At 35.2% G+C, this 12,424-nt stretch overlaps 1 long non-coding RNA gene and 1 other non-coding gene across 2 annotated transcripts; both read right to left on the bottom strand.

Annotated features, from left to right (window-relative positions):
• Nucleotides 1-3,680: 3,680 nt before the first annotated feature.
• Nucleotides 3,681-5,784, bottom strand: LOC140035825 (uncharacterized). Its single transcript, XR_011839739.1, has 3 exons — nucleotides 5,428-5,784; nucleotides 4,421-4,484; nucleotides 3,681-3,862 (listed from the first exon to the last, which is right to left on the bottom strand). It is a non-coding gene; the product is annotated as an uncharacterized lncRNA (long non-coding RNA).
• A 2,820-nt stretch (nucleotides 5,785-8,604) lies between these two features.
• Nucleotides 8,605-9,935, bottom strand: LOC113725901 (uncharacterized). The gene is made up of 3 exons (XR_011838952.1): nucleotides 9,903-9,935; nucleotides 9,702-9,807; nucleotides 8,605-9,071 (listed from the first exon to the last, which is right to left on the bottom strand). It is a non-coding gene; the product is annotated as an uncharacterized protein (transcript).
• Nucleotides 9,936-12,424: the final 2,489 nt, after the last annotated feature.

The following is a 12,424-nucleotide window of genomic DNA, read 5'->3' as shown; positions in this document are numbered from 1 at the left end:
TTGTTGGACTTGAGCAGCATTTCTCAACTACCTAACCCAACAGGTAAAGGTATTTGGTAAGTCCATTAGAGTGACATCCATATACACGAGTGCGAGTGGATACACGTAAGGGAGCGTGAAAGACAATATCTTCGGTTTCGTTGTTAACTTTTTGCAGGTTCCCTCATACGTCATGGCGAGTATAAGACGCCTAAAAGTTAGCCCACAACATTGTCTTCCTGATCCTAAGGGAGTCAAAGAAGTGGCATTACGTGGTGTAGATGAGCAATTGGATCTCGTCAAATCTCAGTTGCTTGGTTGGTTTTATACTCGTTGCGGTGTCAAAGATAAAATTTGTAGCTTGGCCATTGATGGTAGTTGTGAAGTCAATCTTGCAAGTGCTATCATGGTTGAGAAATTAAATCTTCCAACCATTGGGGATGTTTGGGTTACTAAGCACACACTTGTACCTATTCAAATCGGCAAATATGTGGATGAGGTGTTGTGTGATGTAGTCCCAATTCAAGTGACACATGTGTTGTTGGGCAAAGCATGGATGTCGAGGCGAGAAGTTAAAATTGATGGACATACTAATAAGTATTCCTTCGTATTTAATAGTCGTCGTCTTGCACTTGTATCACTTACTTATGACCAACTTTGTATTGATCTAGCATGCATGAAAAGTGAGCTTGAGCGTTATAGAATGGAGAAAAAGCTAAATGAGGGAATTGTGACTGCAGAGGTAAAATCCGAGGAAGTTGAAAGTAATGAGATAAAAGGGTCAGCTGTTGAACTAGAAAAAGAGATGGAAAAATCTAATGACATGGGTGGTAAAAAGGAAGAAAGAAGAGAAAGTGGGCTAATCTTGAGCAACCCGGTGAAGGTCTATTATTTTCTTAACAAACTTACCTTTGCTTTGTTTAGTGTTTCTTCTTTTATACAGATCAAACAAAGGCAAGTTGAGCTGATCTTGGTGTGTTCCATTCCAAAATCAATTGTAGACGTTGCAAGCCTCCATGGAGTTGGTACTCCAACAGTTAAACCCCCTTGGTATCCATTCATGGAACAATGTCAACTCAAATCAGTCCACACCAAAGGGGAGTTGATTCGAGCTCATCTTGAAGGGAACACTCCATATTTTAGGGATGGTTGTGTACCAAGGGTTCGTTTAAAGAACAAGTACCTCAATGACCATTATGATTTTCGTCTTGCTCTTAGTCCACATGCAGCTCCAACATCACCAAATCCGCCTTGGTGCCTTGCAAGTGTGTTGGAGCCGGAGTTCGATTTCACGGGATACACTTCATACCACTTTGAGGACCCTTACCTCATGACCACAAATAATAAAGTTGAGCATACATTGAAGATGGTTTGTGAGAGTCAAGGTTCGACGAGGGTTATTTTTCAACTTAGCACATGGGCTTTGCATTGGATGCCATCTGTAGCCATCATAACAAGATTGAGTCGAAGGCATGTAACTCGTCTTGTCACCATTCGTGCTTCAATTTGTGGGCAAATTGCTTTTAAGAGGAGGGGAATGATGAGAATATAAAGACCAAGGCCCATTCAAGCACATGGGGAATTGGAAGATTCAAGTGAAGACTAGTTGATTGCACGAATGCTTGAGTTTAGTAGGATTATTTGATTTTTCTCGTTGATTTTGGTTATTTCTCGTTTTAAAAAGTCTAGGTAATTAAGATAGTTTAATTGCGGCCCATTTGTTAGTAAGTAAGACCCAAAATCTTTCTTAAGTATGTAGGGTAGTTTGGTCAACTTTTGGATTAGGGTTAATGCTTGTAAGGGCTATAAATAGCCCCACTTCCTCTTTGTTTGGGATCAGTTTTTGACTATTAAATACAATTAGTGAGTTTTCACTTTCTCTTTGGCAAGAGAGTTGCCTTTGAATACTTGAGAATCTTCTCAAATTATTCACCCGAACTTATCAATCGAGTATCTCCTTGATTGTGGCGTTCTACTACCTCCAATTTGGTTCGTTAATTCGAGTAGTTACGGGTTGAGATAATATCAAAATTGTTCGTGACTTTTAGGGATTAGTTGGGTCAAATTTCCGCTGCCTAAGCCATGGTGTTTTGGTTGTCTAGATCGGGGTTTCACATCAGTTATATAGCTGAAATAACAATTGTCATAAAAGCAATTATATTTACATGAAGATGATAGAAATGGAGACCTTTTTCATAAGTAGAGAAGCAGGAGACACTACTCTTTAGGTTTGATCCAGTGTGGGATACACAAAATTGATTATCTGTGGCATAGAAAGAAGTAAATAGTTGATTATATTAGGCAACAAGAAATATGTTATTATGGTAGTTTTGGATATGAAGAAGAATTAGGTGTTTACCATGATTGCATTGGCTGCCAGCGTCAATTGATAGAACTTTTGAATGTGGAACATGATCTCTAAAATCAATTGATAGACCTTATAAATGTGGATAACAATTTGTATGTGTATGGTGCGGAAGAGAAGCAGGGTATTTCCAAAGTTAAGTCCACAGGAAGCAGGATGGTGCATTTGTAAAGCAAAGAGGAAGCAAAAAAAATTAGAAAATGTGCAAAATTAATTGGTATATTGAAATTGCGCAGATGGAAGTGCTGTATTCAAAAGTGCTTGGGTAATGGTAGAGAGGGATATTTTGTTCAAGTTTACCTCTGTTACTCTGATATTTGGAGCCAAGTAACTGAAGCTTAGAAAAAGGAGTTGTACTGACATTTGTATCAGATATTCCAGGAAGTATACTTCTCTGATATTCTAGAACTACAATGTTTTGGGATTTAAACGTCAATATGAGTAAAACAATAGAAATGGAATGTTTAGGAGATGAAAAGTGAATATGAATGTAATAATATGGGAAAAAAAACTGGGTGAAGCTCAAGATACATACCTGTGTGATGGAGATACTGATCAGTTAACTGTGGCATCAGTACTCCTGTGTATAGTAATAAATACTTGCATTGTTTCAAATTTATAGTTACAGAAAGTATAAAGTAAACAGGTTTGTAAGCTTTGCTAAGTAATAAGGAAGACATAAATTAAGAATATAATTGATGGTTGGAGAAATGCTCTCAAGTGGAGTATAAATCAGCAAGGAACCAGAAATTCTGGAGTATATACGTACCATCATCATGGTTGTTGCAAGTGGCTGCTCTGAGGAATGGTTTGATGTTCGGCTGTTTGCTAGGCTGTACAGATTGTGGATCGAGCGTCTTTGACAACAGTTTCGTTATCTTTCTTCTGTGATACGCTTCTCTATTTTTTCTTCGATGAGCTTCCTTTTGTTTGACAGAAAGAGCAGCAAATTTCTCTCTCTTTTTTTATTTCGCTCAATTTTTTTCTCACGGATTTTGAGATGATCGTTTTGTGGATATAACTCAGAGGAATTCATAATGTTTGTAGGGTAATGGAACATATTTTTATTGTCGATATAAGCATGCAGGGAAGAGAGCAGAGTTCGTGGCATGAAATAAGTAAACCATACCAAAGCAAAAACAACAAAAGTCGTTCAGATGCACTTTGAATAAACTAAAAAGTGTGTTAAAGGAGCTAGTATGTGACGACCCCATCTCCCCGTAGGGCGTACTCCAGGGTTCGGTGGACCGCTTGCCTAACTCTCGCCAGGACTCACTCACTCACGTCAAGAAAATAGGGTGTAACCTCAAGAATAAAGGAAATAATAGTTCCCAAGTTTGGAACATACAGATACATTCATTTCAATCTCAAACATCCATCCAATCCCAAATATATCGAAAGATTTAAGTTTTCAATACATTCAACCCTAATTGAGCGACTAGTGCTAGTACAATCGCAAAATTTCAAAAAAACTAGATTATACTAGCATGTACCAGTCCCACACCTCGCTCATATCCCCTGTAAGGAAAACAAATGGCGTGGAATAAGTTAAAACCCCAGCGAGCTTCCCAAACAAGTAATCAGGTATAAAAATCAAGGAAACGTTACATTTAACAAGTTGCATATTTTGCACAGTAATATCCAATCATTCAAGAAATAAACACTCAATCATTGAAAGGATACGTGCTCACTTGGAGCCATTCATTCAAGTCAATCATTCATTCATTCGCCAATCATTTTCCTTATCCCTTCGACATTAGAAAACATTTGCAAGTGAAAATTCCTCCAGTTTATTAACATTCATTCATTACCGCCCGACCGAATCCGCTTCTGGCTCGAGTAGGCTGGCAACGAAGGGTAAGAGCCTAGTTCAGCCGAGAGGCTTACATTCATGCACAAATAGCATTCAATCATTTAATCATTGAAAATTTCACGTTAACTTAGGTCGAGTGCGATAAAGTATACACTCGCCTATTGAAAATTCATTTAACAATCATTGAAAACATTTAACATTCAAGCAAATATTCACAACAATCTACATAGGCATTAGAAGTACAACATACAAAGAATACTCACCAGTCTAAGTCAAAATAACGTCAAAAGTTTCCTTCTGGATTATACCCTTGATCATCGACAAACCCTAAGAATAACCAATCCCAAATTAAAGTGAACAAATGTAATTTAAGATCCAACTAACCTTAAAAATCAAATCTTACATCTTACTAATATTCATAAGGGCAAGTAATAGAAATTTGGGCAGCATGCCCTTTTGTATTTAGCTATTTTCAGCCATTTATGACTTCATTATTTTCCTCAACTCAATCCAAATTCACACATAAACAATCTTAACACAATAGCCCTTCACTAGGCTGAATGTCATCCCAATACAAGGCAATTCTAGCAATGCAACTATCAAAATCAAAGTTGGAAACTAGTATTAAAGAAGAATGTCTAAGTAGCAGGTTTGACATCTTCCACCATTTTGGTCACAACTAAAGCTACGCTTATCAGATTGGGGTAAATTTTATGGAGTTTCGAAGCTAAGACAGAGACCTACATTTCCTATGAAAACATCGACACCCAGTTCCTGCATTTTCAAGGTCAAAATGTGAAATCTCAGAGAAAATAGAAAGCTGTCCGTTAAACAGGCATTTGGGCAGTTAGGGGTATTTTAGTCATTTCATATGTTACAGTGCTCCGATTGAGCTGAAAATTTACAAGGAACTAGTTCACTCAATTTCCTACAACTTTCATGTTTTGATCCAAACCTAATTTGGCCTTTATCATGGATGAATATGCAGATCAGTTCGGCTCAAAAAACAAGGCAGAATCACTATAATTGCTGAAATTGAACTTTTACTCTAGAAATTCATATCCAAACACTTCACCACATTCATTTCCTAGCTCAATACCATAAATTATGAGTTAAACAAAGATAATCAAGGCTGAAAATTGCAAACCCTAGCTAAACATTCCACTATACCATCACAACTGGGAATTCAACCATCAAAATCCAATATTAAGAACTTCTATCCCCAACTTTAGCAAAATTAACAAAAGTAAAGCAAGTTCAAGCATTATACCTTCCCAAAGCCCCTTGTAAGTGAGAAACAAACCATTTTTTTCCCAAATTTTCAGCACCTCAAGTCTTCCAATCACCAAGAAGTAAGTTTAATCGGTTTGGTTTTATTGATTTCACTCAAACAAGCTTGATTCAAGGGTTGAAGTTGCAAGCTTTCTTCCTCTATTTTTTCTCCTAAACTCACGACCAATACCAGCAAGAAATGAAGAAAAATCAGCCAAGAAGAAAGATAAGAAGGAAGGAAAATTTACTTGGTCAAAACCTCTAGGTTTCCAACAAGTGTCACCATAAGATTCCATCTCATTTTTTTTGTTTTCTTTCCTTTTCCTTAGTCAAAATTTTCGGCTGGTTTGGAGGATATTTTAGGGGTGATTAGCTGAAATAAAAGTAAGAAAATTAAGGTAATAAAGTAGTGTTCAAGTGGTGCACTCAATCGATAGCAAACGGTGCACGTCGGTTCAAGCTGATTTTTCTTAACTCACGCGTACTAGAGTTTTCACTTATGATTCACTCACTTATTATTAACACTTCTAATCACACATTTTTTCTTATCTAATACTCATTCTTATTCACCAAATTTAGCACACATACCTCACCAAGTGATTGCACTATCAAAATGCACCAAAACACACCAAAAACCCTAGTATGTACAAAAAACCCTAACTTATGCCATTATTTTAGAAAAATCATAACTTGAGTTATAACTATCAAAAATTCATACAACTTGGCCTGTTAAAAACTAGACTTTAAATACTAATAATCTTTAGAAAACACCTCAAAGAGATTCAATTCATAAGTTGGTCCAAATTGAGCCATAAGCTACTACAACATTCCTATGTTTACTTGTGCATGGCAGAATTTTCAGTCAACTTTGCTAATTTCCTAGAATTTATGGAGATTGAATCAAACTCTAAATTTTACATTGTAGGAAGCCCTATGAGTCTAGTTTCAAATGCGACAAACGGAACTCAATTCTGACTTTCCTATACGAAGTTATAGGCAATTTCTCAAAGCTGCGCAGAGCCTCCTGCGAAAATTTCTAGATTTTCTAACAACTTCAGATTATGAAACTTTTCTTAACAAAATTTACTCCTATGGCTCAAATTCAACCATTAAAACAACCAAGAATCTAAGGCAAGTAAGTTCAAATAAGAACTATAAAGACAAGTAAAATTTCGGGGTCTCATATAGTGCAAGAATACCTTCATCGGTAGTCAAGGCACAGAGTTATGAAGCAGACTTGTGCTAAGCTGAAGAAAAGATCTAAAGTCAGTAAACACAGATTTTTTGATCAATAAGGAAATGAGTAGGATGAAACATCATAATGGTATCAGAAGATACTAAAGAAAAAATTATGGAACAAGTAACATTGGAGCATCTGGCGTCTTAGGTGTTTAATTCGGAAAATTTGGTAAGAAGATTTTCATCCAATCTGGGGGGCAAAGCATATAAGAGAGGTTGCATGAAGACCATGTATATGTCTTATAAGTAAATAAAGACCAATCTAGAACAGAAGCAACTTGGAAGAGAATTTGGTAAACAAGAAAATGCAGTGGCCGATAGCTAGCTAAAGTTGAGCATCAGTTTGTAATAAAAAGTCCCATGTGTCCTTTTTCAGATACACAACGTATATATTAAGCAGCTAGATAGCAGAGTGTGCAGCATAAATTTGAAAAAGTATTTGAGTTTAGATGATGCATATCTATTGATATTGATATTGAGATCACAATTATCTATGTATGTGTAATAACCTGTACTTGTTGATACACACATGTTTATATATCCTAACATATATAAAAGTAAGACTTATCTATAATCACACTTATCTATGTACTTATATCTATGTACTTATTGATACACAAATAAACATACACATAAATCCTGTCTGAATTAGTTATTTTTAGGGTGTTTTTGAGAAATTTTGTTGAGATATTTTTAGAAAGTATTTAAGAATAGAAGAGTTTATAGAATATGTTTTGGAATATTTTTTAAAAATTTAAACTAATTTTTAGATTATCTTTTAGAATATTTTTTAGGATTTTTATTATATATACAAAAAATAATATAGAAGAGTTTTTAGAACATTGTAAAAGTCAAACTTATCTATAATCGCAATTACCTTTGTAGTTATTGATACACAGATAGACATACATATGGATCCCGTTTGAATTAGCTATTTTAGAAAGTGTTTTAAAAAAATTTTTGTAGGATATTTTTAGAAAATATTTAAGAATAGAAGAGTTTGTACAACCTATTTTGAAATATGTTTTAAAATGTTAAAAAATTTATACTAATTTTTAGATTATCTTTTAGACTATTTTTTAAGAATTTTTATTGTATATACAAATAATAATGATATATATGGAGCCGAAAAAGTATAGAGAAGAATTGTAGACAAAATATCTTTTGTTTGAAAAAAAGTCTGCATAACCGGTACTTCTTGTAGCATATTCACCTATATATATCCTAACATATATAAAAGTAAGACTTATCTATAATCACACTTATCTATGTACTTATATATCTATGTATACTCATTGATACACAGATAAACATACATATAAATCCTGTTTGAATTAGTTATTTTTAGGGGTGTTTTTGAGAAATTTTGTTGAGATATTTTTAGAAAGTATTTAAGAATAGAAGAGTTTGTAGAATATATTTTGAAAGATTTTTTAAAATTTTAAAAAAATTTAAACTAATTTTTAGATTACCTTTTAGAATATTTTTTAGGGATTTTTATTGTATATAAAAAAATAATATAGAAGAGTTTTTAGAATATTATAAAAGTCAGAGTTATCTATAATTGCAATTATCTATGTACTTATTGATACACAGATAGACATACATATGGATTCCGTTTGAATTAGCTATTTTTGAAAGTGTTTTTAAGAAATTTTGGTAGGATATTTTTAGAAAGTATTTAAGAATAGAATAGTTTCTACAACATATTAAAAAATTTAAACTAATTTTTAGATTATCTTTTAGACTACTTTTTAAGAATTTTTATTGTATTTACAAATAATAACAATATATATGGAGGCGAAAAAATAAAGAAAAGAACTGTAGACAAAATATTTTTTGTTTGAAAAAAAAAATCTGTATAACCAGTACTTCTTATAGCGTATTCATCTAGATATATATATATATATATATATAATATTATAAGAAATCAAAATATAGAAAAAGTATACATCCTTGCTAATAAAGATGTATCTTGTATTTTCAGCAGATTAGCAGAGAACACAATCCATGACGTAAAGTTTCAAGCAAAGGTGGATCATGGATGTGCACTCCAACGTCCAAAAGTTTTAAGCAAAGAAAGCTAGTGGAAAGTACAAACAGCACCAACTCGGAAGTACAACATGTTGAAGCAGACCCAATGCACTTGAAAGTACAATCCATCTAAAAGCGAACCCCACGAGCATCAGGACAAAAAACAATCCAAATTCGCGGCTGTTCAATGCCCGTTTCAATGAATGTACAAGAGTTTAAAGCAAGGAGCAGCAGCCGAAAGTACAACCCATGCAAGCAGACTTGCACTTGAAAGTGGCCCCACTGTAGAAACACAAAAAGTGCTTCTTGTGTATACGTAAGGATATTGAAGTTTTCTTGTGTGGAATGTGACGTATATCGGAAAGAGAACTGCACAAGCATTAAAGCCAGAATATTAGAAACATCAAATACACACACACTGATATATATCTTAGAAATTTGAAGAATTGTCCAACAGATCTTGATCAAATTGAAGTTCTTGTGTACAAACAGGGACTAATGATTAGTATGCAGGTTTCATAAAAATAAGCATAATCAGAGACTCGAAAAACTAGGCTAACTAAAGCTGATCATTTACAACTTCAGAAGGCCAACAGTTGTGCAGTGTCTTTTCAATTATAGGAACAGCAGAGCTTTGGAATCTGATTTGGCCTGTGATGCTGTACCTAATTATGCTAGGACCAACTCTGCAGAGAGACTGCCAAATCCACATAGTCTCCATCTATATTGATACTTAAACGAATCATCCTGTGTTCGATAAGTTAATGTGACCATATCTGGGTATTATCTATCACTGGAATTTGCATGAATTATCCCATTTGGACCAACTTAATGTGAACATATATCCCTGTATTCTCAGTCCCCTCCCTCCCTCCCACCCTCCCAAATCCGAGAAAGGGAGGTCTAAATCCAGATAGTGGAAAAAGTAAGGAGGTCAAAAATACAAAAACACATGACAACATTTTCTAAATCTATGTAGTTGGAAAGAAGAGAACATACTGACGCCTTTGCGGAGACCCTGATTTGTTTTATCAAAGGCTGCTTTTGTCATCATTCTTAATGCGGATGTTAAAGCCCCTGAGGCAGCTAGACCAGCAAAGAATGACTGCAAGGTAATTCCAAGAACAACGAATGATAGTTAACTTCATGAACATGTTTAGTAGAAAGGTAGAAGGAACTTGGTATGCAGCAATCTTTTACTTGGATGAACTCGGGACACATGAGGGAGAGATCTCCAACCATTCCACCTTCAATATGGGCATCTGCTGTGCCAAAAACAGCAACAATGATGCATATACCAATGTAATTTCCGATTCCTCTTTTCCTGAGGTGGCTAATCTTAGCTGCCAAAAGTGAAAACATTTAAAGCCAGGATTAAAGAGAAATAGCTGAGAAAAAGAAACGTGAAATAAGAACTGCAATTTTTGCAAAATGGCAAACTTACAATAAGGAGGGCGAATGTGCTCAGGAAGAAAAGAGTAAACCCGGCCAAGTTACGCTTCCTTGTATCAATCTTAGCTTCTTTATATGCAAGTATTGCAATCGTTCCAAGGGCAAATGGTTCATAAACAAGGGTAAGTACCCTTGCAGGATGATACCGCTGAAAATAAGGGAAAAGAATAGTAAAATAAGAAAATCAGATAGCAGTAGTAATTTTCAGCCTCCAGTGGCCATTTTTCCGTTCACGGGAGAATCAGTCATAGAAAATAAACACGGGAAAGTTTCATGATAATAGTGGCCATTTTTGTATTCATGTGTTCCTTGGAGAAGTTGAAAGGTCTCTGCAACTTTTAGGGCTCAATGGTTCATTAAGAAAGTTCGATCTGATCTACCCATAAACACAGTCCTCTGAAAGGCAAGGCCAGCTTTGAAAATTAAAAGGCCGAGAAATTGCAGAAACATATATCAATTTGCTCAAGGAAGAAACCATGAATTCATCTCATAATCAAACCACGAATTTATATAGAATGATTCGAAAAAAAAACAATGCCGGAGATACTACTTACCGGGAATAATGCATAATAATAGTCTCCAACGGTCAGCATAGTATTCCAAGCAACAAGGGTTCCCAATCCAAGAACCCAACACACCACAATTGCAGTCAACTTCCCCTGAAATTAAAGCCAAATTTCAAGAAAATTGGCACTCTGAGAAAACATAATAAAATCTCAATGCCTGTTAAAAAAAATGCCGACGAAGAAGAAGTAGATTAAGAGAACAAACCTCGAGCCTGGCAGGCGTTGGAGAGCCGTTCATATCCGCCATTGTTATGGCTGCTCTACTGCAGACGGTAACTTGATAACTTCAGTGTTTTTTTCTGACAATTTTTATATTAAATAAAAACCATTGTCATGGAAGTATTGGGATTCTAAAATATTCAAGGAAACAGACACATCCATCGCATAAAACACGAAATCGCTTTCTTAAGACACTTTCACCACAAAGGGATATCGGTGTCCTTACACCAGACAAAAACAATCAGCAAACAAAACTGACAAAAATAGTAACCAAAACCCATGAAAGAACTGACAATGCATGAAGTTTTGTCACCTGAAAGCTTACGAAGAGAGCCAGAAGATGGTCAGCTGAGATTGCCTGCCTTTTGAGACTTGAGAGGAGAATGATGATGGCACACTATTTATCTTCTTCTCTCTATTGTATTGACTGCTGAGTATGAAAAGGGAATACAGTACACACGGAAATAATCGATCCTGTTGCGTTGGAACATGTTTATTAGCAACTGGAGGAATCTACAATTTATATTATTATAAATATAAGTTAATTTGTGCCTACCATTGTATGCACAGAAAGAAAAATTACGCACCAAATTTATTTGGAGGAATCTACAATTATGATGCTTAACTAAGCCTTTTTTAAGTACAAGAGTGAAAGGGTTAGTGTAAGTGCTTACTGAAAATTCTATGACAGTAATGTAAAAGAATAAGGATTTAACTTTTCAACGCCGTAGTCTAAGATATGATGTAAGTGCTTACTGAAAATTCTATGGCAGTATTTTCCCTTTCTCTGCAGTATATTTTTTCTTAAGATGGAGGAAGTTGAACTTGTATTTGAGATACGTATTAGAAGTGTCCAAGAAGAGTTATTGTTCACGCAAGGGAGTAAATCATCAGCGAACCAAAGTATTCTGCCCAATTTGGAATTAGATGGGAATTTCTCTATAGTGGTGTAATTGCACACAAGAGTCATTAGAATCACCTAACTTGTAGAGTTCAAAGTACTCTGCCATCCACTTTGCTTTTTTCCACTACAAGATTTAGAGTCTTTTTAAAACTAATTAAAAACAAATCACGCTTAGATTACTAATTAGTTTACATTATCGATACTAATATTCAACTCCTCAAGGCTCTACGTAACCTCTGTATATCAAGCGTTTAACTCTTATGTGTCTAAGTTGAACTATTTGGGCCCTTAAAACTCAAATTATTAAGGCCTTCATATCTGACCAACTCAGTTAACAGAGAATTACCAGCTCCTTAGAGGGGATCAGATGGCCTTGCCCAACTGGGCCTAGTGACACTTTCTCCTGCGGACCTGTGGTGGGACAAATTTTCTGTTGCTTTTTTCCTCTGCAGTTTGTTAGCGGAGAATGGGGCCATGTCCTGTCTTTCTGCTGTTTATTCTTTTTCGAGGGGAAGGCCCATGACCACTTGTTTTAGCGAGAGTATGTAATGGGGGCCATTAGGCCCATTTTCGTTCTAATT

The sequence above is a fragment of the Coffea arabica genome, chromosome 2c (genome assembly GCF_036785885.1).
Source record: "Coffea arabica cultivar ET-39 chromosome 2c, Coffea Arabica ET-39 HiFi, whole genome shotgun sequence".
Classification (NCBI taxonomy): Eukaryota; Viridiplantae; Streptophyta; class Magnoliopsida; order Gentianales; family Rubiaceae; genus Coffea; species Coffea arabica.
This window is presented reverse-complemented; position numbering and strand designations above follow the sequence as displayed.